The sequence below is a fragment of the Pseudophryne corroboree genome, unplaced genomic scaffold (assembly GCF_028390025.1).
Source record: "Pseudophryne corroboree isolate aPseCor3 unplaced genomic scaffold, aPseCor3.hap2 scaffold_565, whole genome shotgun sequence".
In the NCBI taxonomy this organism is placed as follows: domain Eukaryota; kingdom Metazoa; phylum Chordata; class Amphibia; order Anura; family Myobatrachidae; genus Pseudophryne; species Pseudophryne corroboree.
The window spans coordinates 214238-229086 of NW_026970164.1; the positions used below are offsets into that span (position 1 = coordinate 214238).

The following is a 14849-nucleotide window of genomic DNA, read 5'->3' on the forward strand; positions in this document are numbered from 1 at the left end:
ATGACAACTCCCGAATACCGGACTTCTGCGGACTGGAATGACCGGATACAGCAGGACTGGAAACAGACTCTCAGCAAACAAAGGCAGCATGCAGGAAGCTATTACCGGCGTCTGTGAGAAGCCCTGGGAGTGTATTTAACAAGGAGTCCTCCAATCAGCTGCTAAAGGCTGATTAGAATAAATGCCGTGCAGCTGCCTTGCTGCACGGCCAGAGAGCAGGTGAATATCTTAATTTCCTAAAGCCTAGCAACGGGGAACGCGGTCCGCCAGTGGCGTCCCCGTTGCTAGGGTCCGTGCGGCTCAGCGCGCCCGGCGTCTAGCGTTGCTAGGGAGCCGGCGGCTGTACGTGCACGGCGTCTCTAGTTGCTAGGCGCCGGGCCGCGCAGAACATCAAGCGGACCCCGGCGCCTAACAGTATGACTCCCAAAAACAACAACCGCGTCATTGGGACCAACTGCGATTTTGGCAAGTTTAGGAGCCAACCATGTTGTTGAAGAACTGTCAGGGAGAGTAGATGTTTTGCACCAACTGGTCCCTGGATCTCGCCTTTATCAGGAGATCATCCAAGTACGGGATAATTGTGACTCCTTGCTTGCGAAGGAGAACCATAATTTCCGCCATCACCCTGGTGAAAATCCTCGGAGCCGTGGACAGACCAAACGGCAATGTCTGAAATTGGTAATGACAATCCTGAATTGCAAACCTTAGGTAGCTTGAGGCAGTGGCTAAATGGGAACATGTAAGTAGGCATCCTTTATGTCTACCAAAACCATGAAATCTCCGTCCTCCGGACTGGAGATCACTGCCCTGAGAAATTCCATCTTGAAATGGAATTTCTTTAGGAAGAAATTGAGGGATTTCAGATTTAAGATTGGTCTGACTGAGCCGTCCGGCTTCGGGACCACGAAGAGGCTTGAATAAAAACATTCTCCCTGCTGACTAAGGCCAATTTGAACAATCGGTGAGGGGGAACATCTTGAAACCCCAGTTTGTACCCTTGGGACACTATTTGTAAAACCCACGAGTCCAGGTCCGAATGAATCCAGAACTGACTGAAGAGTTTTAGACGTGCCCCCACTGGTGTGGGCTCCTGCAAGAAAGCCCCAGTGTCATGCAGTGGATTTGGCAGAAGCAGAGGACAATCTCTGGTCCTGCGATCTTGAAGAGGCTACAGACCTCTTCCTTTTCCTTCCTCTACCTGCAAAGAAAGGGGAATCTTAACTTCTTGCATATCTATTGGGCCAAAATGACTGCGGTAGATAATGATGCGTCTTCATCCGTTGAGAGGGAACATAGGGCAAGAAGGTTGACTTACCATTGAAATGAGGATGCATCTTGCTGCCTTTCCAATGAAGCAAGTTTAATTTAGTAATAGGTGAAAAACCATCCTTACAAAGGTGTTAATCAGAGACTTGGCTTTGTGGACACTTTTCAGAGAACAAATTTGTTAGCATAAAAATAAAGCCAGAAAATGAAGAGCTGTTTAATCACTCAATTGGATTTTTCTGCCAGCATATTTTTTTTCTCTGCAACCCACTGCTAAATTGTGCTTCCTAGCTGTTTTTATAAAATCACTGAATCAAATCTAACTCTGATTACATCAGAGAAGGCCAGGTACCCTACACCATAACAGGGGGTTTGAAATTTTGACTTGTCTACTTAAATATCACCAAAATCTGATCACAAGTTTAATTACGTCCCTGGGTGGGATTGAACCACCAACCTTTTGGTTAATAGCCAAACACACTAACCGATTGCGCCACAGAGACACTTTGCAAAAAGTGCATACTGACAAAGGCTAATAGGCATACATCTAGAACGTTTCCTAGAAAAACATTAAAAAATCAATAATCTGGAGAGTTTTTGTAAAATGTTTCTTCCATCAACCAACGAAGAAACACATTGGTACTTTCCCATGATGAGTGAGTGCTTCAGGATCTCTTGCACTTACATGTGCAGCAGAGTACTGCAATGGAAGCATGCTGGACCCATAACCCAGAGGTAGGCAGATTGAAACTATCCTTTGCTATATGCATTTTTTTTGTTAATTTAAGTAATCAAAACTGGGATTGATATTTTTGCTCTTTTATTTTTACTTAAAGTACAATAACTTTTACCATTTTAATTTGTTTTAATAGTATATTGACAGTATAGTTTTCTTTCAAAAATCCACTTAATTTTCTTTACCCTGTTATTAAAATGGTAATTGACAAAAACAAACTACATTGTCACCAGAAGAGCAATACAAAATGTACAAGTGATATATTAAAATCATCTTTCCAGCTTGAATTTCAATGATGCATTGGGGCAACGATTTTGTGAGAAACATCTTCACCCTTAAATAAAGATTTTCGTAATTCCTTACCTGTGTGCTAATTAGATATCACCTTGTTTTCACATTAAACAGACTTCCACATGAGAAAGCAGCAAGGATGCAGTGGCGTTAATGTTTCCTGGTGTCAACCTGTATTATTTCAGTAGACATTGAAATGAGGATGCATCTTGCTGCCTTTCCAATGAAGCAAGTTTAATTTAGTAATCGGTGAAAAACCATCCCTACAAAGGTGTTAATCAGAGACTTGGCTTTGTGGACACTTTTCAGAGAACAAATTTGTTAGCATAAAAATAAAGCAAGAAAATTAAGAGCTGTTTAATCACGCAATTTGATTTTTTTGCCAGCATATTTCTTTTTCTCTGCAACCCACTGCTAAATTGTGCTTCCTAGATGTTTTTATAAAATCACTGAATCAAATCTAACTCTGATTACATCAGAGAAGGCCAGGTACCCTAAACCATAACAGGGGGTATGAAATTTGACTTGTCTACTTAAAGATCACCAAAATCTGATAACAAGGTCAATTATGTCCCTGGGTGGGATTGAACCACCAACCTTTTGGTTAATAGCCGTACATACTAACTGATTGCGCCACAGAGACACTTTGCAAAAGTCCATACTGACAAAGGCTAATAAGCATTCATCTAAAACGTTTCCTAGCAAAACTTTAAAAAGTCAATAATCTGGAGAGTTTTTGTAAGATGTTTCTTCCATCAACCAACGAAGAAACACATTGGTACTTTCCCATGATGAGTGAGTGCTTCAGGATCTCTTGCACTTACATGTGCAGCAGAGTACTGCAATGGAAGCATGCTGGGCCCATAACCCAGAGGTAGGCAGATTGAAACTATCCTCTGCTATATGCATTTTTTTTTGTTAATTAAAGTAATCCAAAACTGGGATTGATATTTTGTCTCTTTTATTTTTACTTAAAGTCCAATAACTTTTACCATTTTAATTTGTTTTAATAGTATATTGACAGTATTGTTTTCTTTCAAAAATCCACTTAATTTTCTTTACCCTATTAATAAAATGGTAATTGACAAAAACAAACTACATTGTCACCAGAAGAGCAATACAAAATGTACAAGTGATATATTAAATTCATCTTTCCAGCTTGAATTTCAATGATGCATTGGGTCAACAATTTTGTGAGAAACATCTTCACCCTTAAATAAAGATTTTCTTAATTCCTTACCTGTGTGCTAATTAGATATCACCTTGTTTTCACATTAAACAGACTTCCACATGAGAAAGCAGCAAGGATGCAGTGGCGTTAATGTTTCCTGGTGTCAACTTGTATTATTTCAGTAGACATTGAAATGAGGATGCATCTTGCTGCCTTTCCAATGAAGCAAGTTTAATTTAGTAATAGGTGAAAAACCATCCTTACAAAGGTGTTAATCAGAGACTTGGCTTTGTGGACACTTTTCAGAGAACAAATTTGTTAGCATAAAAATAAAGCCAGAAAATGAAGAGCTGTTTAATCACTCAATTGGATTTTTCTGCCAGCATATTTTTTTTCTCTGCAACCCACTGCTAAATTGTGCTTCCTAGCTGTTTTTTATAAAATCACTGAATCAAATCTAACTCTGATTACATCAGAGAAGGCCAGGTACCCTACACAATAAGAGGGGGTTTGAAATTTTGACTTGTCTACTTAAATGTCACCAAAATCTGATCACAAGGTCAATTACGTCCCTGGGTGGGATTGAACCACCAACCTTTTGGTTAATAGCCGAACACACTAACCGATTGCGCCACAGAGACACTTTGCAAAAAGTACATACTGACAAAGGCTAATAAGCATACATCTAGAACGTTTCCTAGAAAAACATTAAAAAATCAATAATCTGGAGAGTTTTTGTAAGATGTTTCTTCCATCAACCAACGAAGAAACACATTGGTACTTTCCCATGATGAGTGAGTGCTTCAGGATCTCTTGCACTTACATGTGCAGCAGAGTACTGCAATGGAAGCATGCTGGACCCATAACCCAGAGGTAGGCAGATTGAAACTATCCTTTGCTATATGCATTTTTTTTGTTAATTTAAGTAATCAAAACTGGGATTGATATTTTTGCTCTTTTATTTTTACTTAAAGTACAATAACTTTTACCATTTTAATTTGTTTTAATAGTATATTGACAGTATAGTTTTCTTTCAAAAATCCACTTAATTTTCTTTACCCTGTTATTAAAATGGTAATTGACAAAAACAAACTACATTGTCACCAGAAGAGCAATACAAAATGTACAAGTGATATATTAAAATCATCTTTCCAGCTTGAATTTCAATGATGCATTGGGGCAACAATTTTGTGAGAAACATCTTAACCCTTAAATAAAGATTTTCGTAATTCCTTACCTGTGTGCTAATTAGATATCACCTTGTTTTCACATTAAACAGACTTCCACATGAGAAAGCAGCAAGGATGCAGTGGCGTTAATGTTTCCTGGTGTCAACCTGTATTATTTCAGTAGACATTGAAATGAGGATGCATCTTGCTGCCTTTCCAATGAAGCAAGTTTAATTTAGTAATAGGTGAAAAACCATCCTTACAAAGGTGTTAATCAGAGACTTGGCTTTGTGGACACTTTTCAGAGAACAAATTTGTTAGCATAAAAATAAAGCCAGAAAATGAAGAGCTGTTTAATCACTCAATTGGATTTTTCTGCCAGCATATTTTTTTTCTCTGCAACCCACTGCTAAATTGTGCTTCCTAGCTGTTTTTATAAAATCACTGAATCAAATCTAACTCTGATTACATCAGAGAAGGCCAGGTACCCTACACCATAACAGGGGGTTTGAAATTTTGACTTGTCTACTTAAATATCACCAAAATCTGATCACAAGTTTAATTACGTCCCTGGGTGGGATTGAACCACCAACCTTTTGGTTAATAGCCGAACACACTAACCGATTGCGCCACAGAGACACTTTGCAAAAAGTGCATACTGACAAAGGCTAATAGGCATACATCTAGAACGTTTCCTAGAAAAACATTAAAAAATCAATAATCTGGAGAGTTTTTGTAAGATGTTTCTTCCATCAACCAACGAAGAAACACATTGGTACTTTCCCATGATGAGTGAGTGCTTCAGGATCTCTTGCACTTACATGTGCAGCAGAGTACTGCAATGGAAGCATGCTGGACCCATAACCCAGAGGTAGGCAGATTGAAACTATCCTTTGCTATATGCATTTTTTTTGTTAATTTAAGTAATCAAAACTGGGATTGATATTTTTGCTCTTTTATTTTTACTTAAAGTACAATAACTTTTACCATTTTAATTTGTTTTAATAGTATATTGACAGTATAGTTTTCTTTCAAAAATCCACTTAATTTTCTTTACCCTGTTATTAAAATGGTAATTGACAAAAACAAACTACATTGTCACCAGAAGAGCAATACAAAATGTACAAGTGATATATTAAAATCATCTTTCCAGCTTGAATTTCAATGATGCATTGGGGCAACGATTTTGTGAGAAACATCTTCACCCTTAAATAAAGATTTTCGTAATTCCTTACCTGTGTGCTAATTAGATATCACCTTGTTTTCACATTAAACAGACTTCCACATGAGAAAGCAGCAAGGATGCAGTGGCGTTAATGTTTCCTGGTGTCAACCTGTATTATTTCAGTAGACATTGAAATGAGGATGCATCTTGCTGCCTTTCCAATGAAGCAAGTTTAATTTAGTAATCGGTGAAAAACCATCCCTACAAAGGTGTTAATCAGAGACTTGGCTTTGTGGACACTTTTCAGAGAACAAATTTGTTAGCATAAAAATAAAGCAAGAAAATTAAGAGCTGTTTAATCACGCAATTTGATTTTTTTGCCAGCATATTTCTTTTTCTCTGCAACCCACTGCTAAATTGTGCTTCCTAGATGTTTTTATAAAATCACTGAATCAAATCTAACTCTGATTACATCAGAGAAGGCCAGGTACCCTAAACCATAACAGGGGGTATGAAATTTGACTTGTCTACTTAAAGATCACCAAAATCTGATAACAAGGTCAATTACGTCCCTGGGTGGGATTGAACCACCAACCTTTTGGTTAATAGCCGTACACACTAACTGATTGCGCCACAGAGACACTTTGCAAAAGTACATACTGACAAAGGCTAATAAGCATTCATCTAAAACGTTTCCTAGAAAAACTTAAAAAAGTGAATAATCTGGAGAGTTTTTGTAAGATGTTTCTTCCATCAACCAACGAAGAAACACATTGGTACTTTCCCATGATGAGTGAGTGCTTCAGGATCTCTTGCACTTACATGTGCAGCAGAGTACTGCAATGGAAGCATGCTGGGCCCATAACCCAGAGGTAGGCAGATTGAAACTATTCTCTGCTATATGCATTTTTTTGTTTGTTAATTAAAGTAATCCAAAACTGGGATTGATATTTTGGCTCTTTTATTTTTACTTAAAGTACAATAACTTTTACCATTGTAATTTGTTTTAATAGTATATTGACAGTATTGTTTTCTTTCAAAAATCCACTTAATTCTCTTTACCCTATTATTAAAATGGTAATTGACAAAAACAAACTACATTGTCACCAGAAGAGCAATACAAAATGTACAAGTGATATATTAAAATCATCTTTCCAGCTTGAATTTCAATGATGCATTGGGGCAACGATTTTGTGAGAAACATCTTCACCCTTAAATAAAGATTTTCTTAATTCCTTACCTGTGTGCTAATTAGATATCACCTTGTTTTCACATTAAACAGACTTCCACATGAGAAAGCAGCAAGGATGCAGTGGCGTTAATGTTTCCTGGTGTCAACCTGTATTATTTCAGTAGACATTGAAATGAGGATGCATCTTGCTGCCTTTCCAATGAAGCAAGTTTAATTTAGTAATAGGTGAAAAACCATCCTTACAAAGGTGTTAATCAGAGACTTGGCTTTGTGGACACTTTTCAGAGAACAAATTTGTTAGCATAAAAATAAAGCCAGAAAATAAAGAGCTGTTTAATCACTCAATTGGATTTTTCTGCCAGCATATTTGTTTTCTCTGCAACCCACTGCTAAATTGTGCTTCCTAGCTGTTTTTTATAAAATCACTGAATCAAATCTAACTCTGATTACATCAGAGAAGGCCAGGTACCCTACACCATAACAGGGGGTTTGAAATTTTGACTTGTCTACTTAAAGATCACCAAAATCTGATAACAAGGTCAATTATGTCCCTGGGTGGGATTGAACCACCAACCTTTTGGTTAATAGCCGCACACACTAACTGATTGCGCCACAGAGACACTTTGCAAAAGTACATACTGACAAAGGCTAATAAGCATTCATCTAAAACGTTTCCTAGAAAAACTTAAAAAAGTCAATAATCTGGAGAGTTTTTGTAAGATGTTTCTTCCATCAACCAACGAAGAAACACATTGGTACTTTCCCATGATGAGTGAGTGCTTCAGGATCTCTTGCACTTACATGTGCAGCAGAGTACTGCAATGGAAGCATGCTGGGCCCATAACCCAGAGGTAGGCAGATTGAAACTATCCTCTGCTATATGCATTTTTTTTTGTTAATTAAAGTAATCCAAAACTGGGATTGATATTTTGTCTCTTTTATTTTTACTTAAAGTACAATAACTTTTACCATTTTAATTTGTTTTAATAGTATATTGACAGTATTGTTTTCTTTCAAAAATCCACTTAATTTTCTTTACCCTATTAATAAAATGGTAATTGACAAAAACAAACTACATTGTCACCAGAAGAGCAATACAAAATGTACAAGTGATATATTAAATTCATCTTTCCAGCTTGAATTTCAATGATGCATTGGGTCAACAATTTTGTGAGAAACATCTTCACCCTTAAATAAAGATTTTCTTAATTCCTTACCTGTGTGCTAATTAGATATCACCTTGTTTTCACATTAAACAGACTTCCACATGAGAAAGCAGCAAGGATGCAGTGGCGTTAATGTTTCCTGGTGTCAACTTGTATTATTTCAGTAGACATTGAAATGAGGATGCATCTTGCTGCCTTTCCAATGAAGCAAGTTTAATTTAGTAATAGGTGAAAAACCATCCTTACAAAGGTGTTAATCAGAGACTTGGCTTTGTGGACACTTTTCAGAGAACAAATTTGTTAGCATAAAAATAAAGCCAGAAAATGAAGAGCTGTTTAATCACTCAATTGGATTTTTCTGCCAGCATATTTTTTTTCTCTGCAACCCACTGCTAAATTGTGCTTCCTAGCTGTTTTTTATAAAATCACTGAATCAAATCTAACTCTGATTACATCAGAGAAGGCCAGGTACCCTACACAATAAGAGGGGCTTTGAAATTTTGACTTGTCTACTTAAATATCACCAAAATCTGATCACAAGGTCAATTACGTCCCTGGGTGGGATTGAACCACCAACCTTTTGGTTAATAGCCGAACACACTAACCGATTGCGCCACAGAGACACTTTGCAAAAAGTAAATACTGACAAAGGCTAATAAGCATACATCTAGAACGTTTCCTAGAAAAACATTAAAAAATCAATAATCTGGAGAGTTTTTGTAAGATGTTTCTTCCATCAACCAACGAAGAAACACATTGGTACTTTCCCATGATGAGTGAGTGCTTCAGGATCTCTTGCACTTACATGTGCAGCAGAGTACTGCAATGGAAGCATGCTGGACCCATAACTCAGAGGTAGGCAGATTTAAACTATCCTTTGCTATATGCATTTTTTTTGTTAATTTAAGTAATCAAAACTGGGATTGATATTTTTGCTCTTTTATTTTTACTTAAAGTACAATAACTTTTACCATTTTAATTTGTTTTAATAGTATATTGACAGTATAGTTTTCTTTCAAAAATCCACTTAATTTTCTTTACCCTGTTATTAAAATGGTAATTGACAAAAACAAACTACATTGTCACCAGAAGAGCAATACAAAATGTACAAGTGATATATTAAAATCATCTTTCCAGCTTGAATTTCAATGATGCATTGGGGCAACGATTTTGTGAGAAACATCTTCACCCTTAAATAAAGATTTTCGTAATTCCTTACCTGTGTGCTAATTAGATATCACCTTGTTTTCACATTAAACAGACTTCCACATGAGAAAGCAGCAAGGATGCAGTGGCGTTAATGTTTCCTGGTGTCAACCTGTATTATTTCAGTAGACATTGAAATGAGGATGCATCTTGCTGCCTTTCCAATGAAGCAAGTTTAATTTAGTAATCGGTGAAAAACCATCCCTACAAAGGTGTTAATCAGAGACTTGGCTTTGTGGACACTTTTCAGAGAACAAATTTGTTAGCATAAAAATAAAGCAAGAAAATTAAGAGCTGTTTAATCACGCAATTTGATTTTTTTGCCAGCATATTTCTTTTTCTCTGCAACCCACTGCTAAATTGTGCTTCCTAGATGTTTTTATAAAATCACTGAATCAAATCTAACTCTGATTACATCAGAGAAGGCCAGGTACCCTAAACCATAACAGGGGGTATGAAATTTGACTTGTCTACTTAAAGATCACCAAAATCTGATAACAAGGTCAATTACGTCCCTGGGTGGGATTGAACCACCAACCTTTTGGTTAATAGCCGTACACACTAACTGATTGCGCCACAGAGACACTTTGCAAAAGTACATACTGACAAAGGCTAATAAGCATTCATCTAAAACGTTTCCTAGAAAAACTTAAAAAAGTCAATAATCTGGAGAGTTTTTGTAAGATGTTTCTTCCATCAACCAACGAAGAAACACATTGGTACTTTCCCATGATGAGTGAGTGCTTCAGGATCTCTTGCACTTACATGTGCAGCAGAGTACTGCAATGGAAGCATGCTGGGCCCATAACCCAGAGGTAGGCAGATTGAAACTATCCTCTGCTATATGCATTTTTTTGTTTGTTAATTAAAGTAATCCAAAACTGGGATTGATATTTTGGCTCTTTTATTTTTACTTAAAGTACAATAACTTTTACCATTGTAATTTGTTTTAATAGTATATTGACAGTATTGTTTTCTTTCAAAAATCCACTTAATTCTCTTTACCCTATTATTAAAATGGTAATTGACAAAAACAAACTACATTGTCACCAGAAGAGCAATACAAAATGTACAAGTGATATATTAAAATCATCTTTCCAGCTTGAATTTCAATGATGCATTGGGGCAACGATTTTGTGAGAAACATCTTCACCCTTAAATAAAGATTTTCTTAATTCCTTACCTGTGTGCTAATTAGATATCACCTTGTTTTCACATTAAACAGACTTCCACATGAGAAAGCAGCAAGGATGCAGTGGCGTTAATGTTTCCTGGTGTCAACCTGTATTATTTCAGTAGACATTGAAATGAGGATGCATCTTGCTGCCTTTCCAATGAAGCAAGTTTAATTTAGTAATCGGTGAAAAACCATCCCTACAAAGGTGTTAATCAGAGACTTGGCTTTGTGGACACTTTTCAGAGAACAAATTTGTTAGCATAAAAATAAAGCCAGAAAATGAAGAGCTGTTTAATCACTCAATTGGATTTTTCTGCCAGCATATTTTTTTTCTCTGCAACCCACTGCTAAATTGTGCTTCCTAGCTGTTTTTTATAAAATCACTGAATCAAATCTAACTCTGATTACATCAGAGAAGGCCAGGTACCCTACACAATAAGAGGGGCTTTGAAATTTTGACTTGTCTACTTAAATATCACCAAAATCTGATCACAAGGTCAATTACGTCCCTGGGTGGGATTGAACCACCAACCTTTTGGTTAATAGCCGAACACACTAACCGATTGCGCCACAGAGACACTTTGCAAAAATTAAATACTGACAAAGGCTAATAAGCATACATCTAGAACGTTTCCTAGAAAAACATTAAAAAATCAATAATCTGGAGAGTTTTTGTAAGATGTTTCTTCCATCAACCAACGAAGAAACACATTGGTACTTTCCCATGATGAGTGAGTGCTTCAGGATCTCTTGCACTTACATGTGCAGCAGAGTACTGCAATGGAAGCATGCTGGACCCATAACCCAGAGGTAGGCAGATTGAAACTATCCTTTGCTATATGCATTTTTTTTGTTAATTTAAGTAATCAAAACTGGGATTGATATTTTTGCTCTTTTATTTTTACTTAAAGTACAATAACTTTTACCATTTTAATTTGTTTTAATAGTATATTGACAGTATAGTTTTCTTTCAAAAATCCACTTAATTTTCTTTACCCTGTTATTAAAATGGTAATTGACAAAAACAAACTACATTGTCATCAGAAGAGCAATACAAAATGTACAAGTGATATATTAAAATCATCTTTCCAGCTTGAATTTCAATGATGCATTGGGGCAACAATTTTGTGAGAAACATCTTCACCCTTAAATAAAGATTTTCGTAATTCCTTACCTGTGTGCTAATTAGATATCACCTTGTTTTCACATTAAACAGACTTCCACATGAGAAAGCAGCAAGGATGCAGTGGCGTTAATGTTTCCTGGTGTTAACCTGTATTATTTCAGTAGACATTGAAATGAGGATGCATCTTGCTGCCTTTCCAATGAAGCAAGTTTAATTTAGTAATAGGTGAAAAACCATCCTTACAAAGGTGTTAATCAGAGACTTGGCTTTGTGGACACTTTTCAGAGAACAAATTTGTTAGCATAAAAATAAAGCCAGAAAATGAAGAGCTGTTTAATCACTCAATTGGATTTTTCTGCCAGCATATTTTTTTTCTCTGCAACCCACTGCTAAATTGTGCTTCCTAGCTGTTTTTATAAAATCACTGAATCAAATCTAACTCTGATTACATCAGAGAAGGCCAGGTACCCTACACCATAACAGGGGGTTTGAAATTTTGACTTGTCTACTTAAATATCACCAAAATCTGATCACAAGTTTAATTACGTCCCTGGGTGGGATTGAACCACCAACCTTTTGGTTAATAGCCGAACACACTAACCGATTGCGCCACAGAGACACTTTGCAAAAAGTGCATACTGACAAAGGCTAATAGGCATACATCTAGAACGTTTCCTAGAAAAACATTAAAAAATCAATAATCTGGAGAGTTTTTGTAAGATGTTTCTTCCATCAACCAACGAAGAAACACATTGGTACTTTCCCATGATGAGTAAGTGCTTCAGGATCTCTTGCACTTACATGTGCAGCAGAGTACTGCAATGGAAGCATGCTGGACCCATAACCCAGAGGTAGGCAGATTGAAACTATCCTTTGCAATATGCATTTTTTTTGTTAATTTAAGTAATCAAAACTGGGATTGATATTTTTGCTCTTTTATTTTTACTTAAAGTACAATAACTTTTACCATTTTAATTTGTTTTAATAGTATATTGACAGTATAGTTTTCTTTCAAAAATCCACTTAATTTTCTTTACCCTGTTATTAAAATGGTAATTGACAAAAACAAACTACATTGTCACCAGAAGAGCAATACAAAATGTACAAGTGATATATTAAAATCATCTTTCCAGCTTGAATTTCAATGATGCATTGGGGCAACGATTTTGTGAGAAACATCTTCACCCTTAAATAAAGATTTTCGTAATTCCTTACCTGTGTGCTAATTAGATATCACCTTGTTTTCACATTAAACAGACTTCCACATGAGAAAGCAGCAAGGATGCAGTGGCGTTAATGTTTCCTGGTGTCAACCTGTATTATTTCAGTAGACATTGAAATGAGGATGCATCTTGCTGCCTTTCCAATGAAGCAAGTTTAATTTAGTAATCGGTGAAAAACCATCCCTACAAAGGTGTTAATCAGAGACTTGGCTTTGTGGACACTTTTCAGAGAACAAATTTGTTAGCATAAAAATAAAGCAAGAAAATTAAGAGCTGTTTAATCACGCAATTTGATTTTTTTGCCAGCATATTTCTTTTTCTCTGCAACCCACTGCTAAATTGTGCTTCCTAGATGTTTTTATAAAATCACTGAATCAAATCTAACTCTGATTACATCAGAGAAGGCCAGGTACCCTAAACCATAACAGGGGGTATGAAATTTGACTTGTCTACTTAAAGATCACCAAAATCTGATAACAAGGTCAATTACGTCCCTGGGTGGGATTGAACCACCAACCTTTTGGTTAATAGCCGTACACACTAACTGATTGCGCCACAGAGACACTTTGCAAAAGTACATACTGACAAAGGCTAATAAGCATTCATCTAAAACGTTTCCTAGAAAAACTTAAAAAAGTCAATAATCTGGAGAGTTTTTGTAAGATGTTTCTTCCATCAACCAACGAAGAAACACATTGGTACTTTCCCATGATGAGTGAGTGCTTCAGGATCTCTTGCACTTACATGTGCAGCAGAGTACTGCAATGGAAGCATGCTGGGCCCATAACCCAGAGGTAGGCAGATTGAAACTATCCTCTGCTATATGCATTTTTTTGTTTGTTAATTAAAGTAATCCAAAACTGGGATTGATATTTTGGCTCTTTTATTTTTACTTAAAGTACAATAACTTTTACCATTGTAATTTGTTTTAATAGTATATTGACAGTATTGTTTTCTTTCAAAAATCCACTTAATTCTCTTTACCCTATTATTAAAATGGTAATTGACAAAAACAAACTACATTGTCACCAGAAGAGCAATACAAAATGTACAAGTGATATATTAAAATCATCTTTCCAGCTTGAATTTCAATGATGCATTGGGGCAACGATTTTGTGAGAAACATCTTCACCCTTAAATAAAGATTTTCTTAATTCCTTACCTGTGTGCTAATTAGATATCACCTTGTTTTCACATTAAACAGACTTCCACATGAGAAAGCAGCAAGGATGCAGTGGCGTTAATGTTTCCTGGTGTCAACCTGTATTATTTCAGTAGACATTGAAATGAGGATGCATCTTGCTGCCTTTCCAATGAAGCAAGTTTAATTTAGTAATCGGTGAAAAACCATCCCTACAAAGGTGTTAATCAGAGACTTGGCTTTGTGGACACTTTTCAGAGAACAAATTTGTTTGCATAAAAATAAAGCAAGAAAATTAAGAGCTGTTTAATCACGCAATTTGATTTTTTTGCCAGCATATTTCTTTTTCTCTGCAACCCACTGCTAAATTGTGCTTCCTAGATGTTTTTATAAAATCACTGAATCAAATCTAACTCTGATTACATCAGAGAAGGCCAGGTACCCTAAACCATAACAGGGGGTATGAAATTTGACTTGTCTACTTAAAGATCACCAAAATCTGATAACAAGGTCAATTACGTCCCTGGGTGGGATTGAACCACCAACCTTTTGGTTAATAGCCGTACACACTAACTGATTGCGCCACAGAGACACTTTGCAAAAGTACATACTGACAAAGGCTAATAAGCATTCATCTAAAACGTTTCCTAGAAAAACTTAAAAAAGTCAATAATCTGGAGAGTTTTTGTAAGATGTTTCTTCCATCAACCAACGAAGAAACACATTGGTACTTTCCCATGATGAGTGAGTGCTTCAGGATCTCTTGCACTTACATGTGCAGCAGAGTACTGCAATGGAAGCATGCTGGGCCCATAACCCA

At 36.3% G+C, this 14849-nt stretch overlaps 1 non-coding gene across 1 annotated transcript; it reads right to left on the reverse strand.

Annotated features, from left to right (window-relative positions):
- Positions 1-1695: 1695 nt before the first annotated feature.
- On the reverse strand, positions 1696-1769 carry TRNAN-AUU (transfer RNA asparagine (anticodon AUU)). Its single transcript has one exon. It is a non-coding gene; the product is annotated as a tRNA-Asn (tRNA).
- Positions 1770-14849: the final 13080 nt, after the last annotated feature.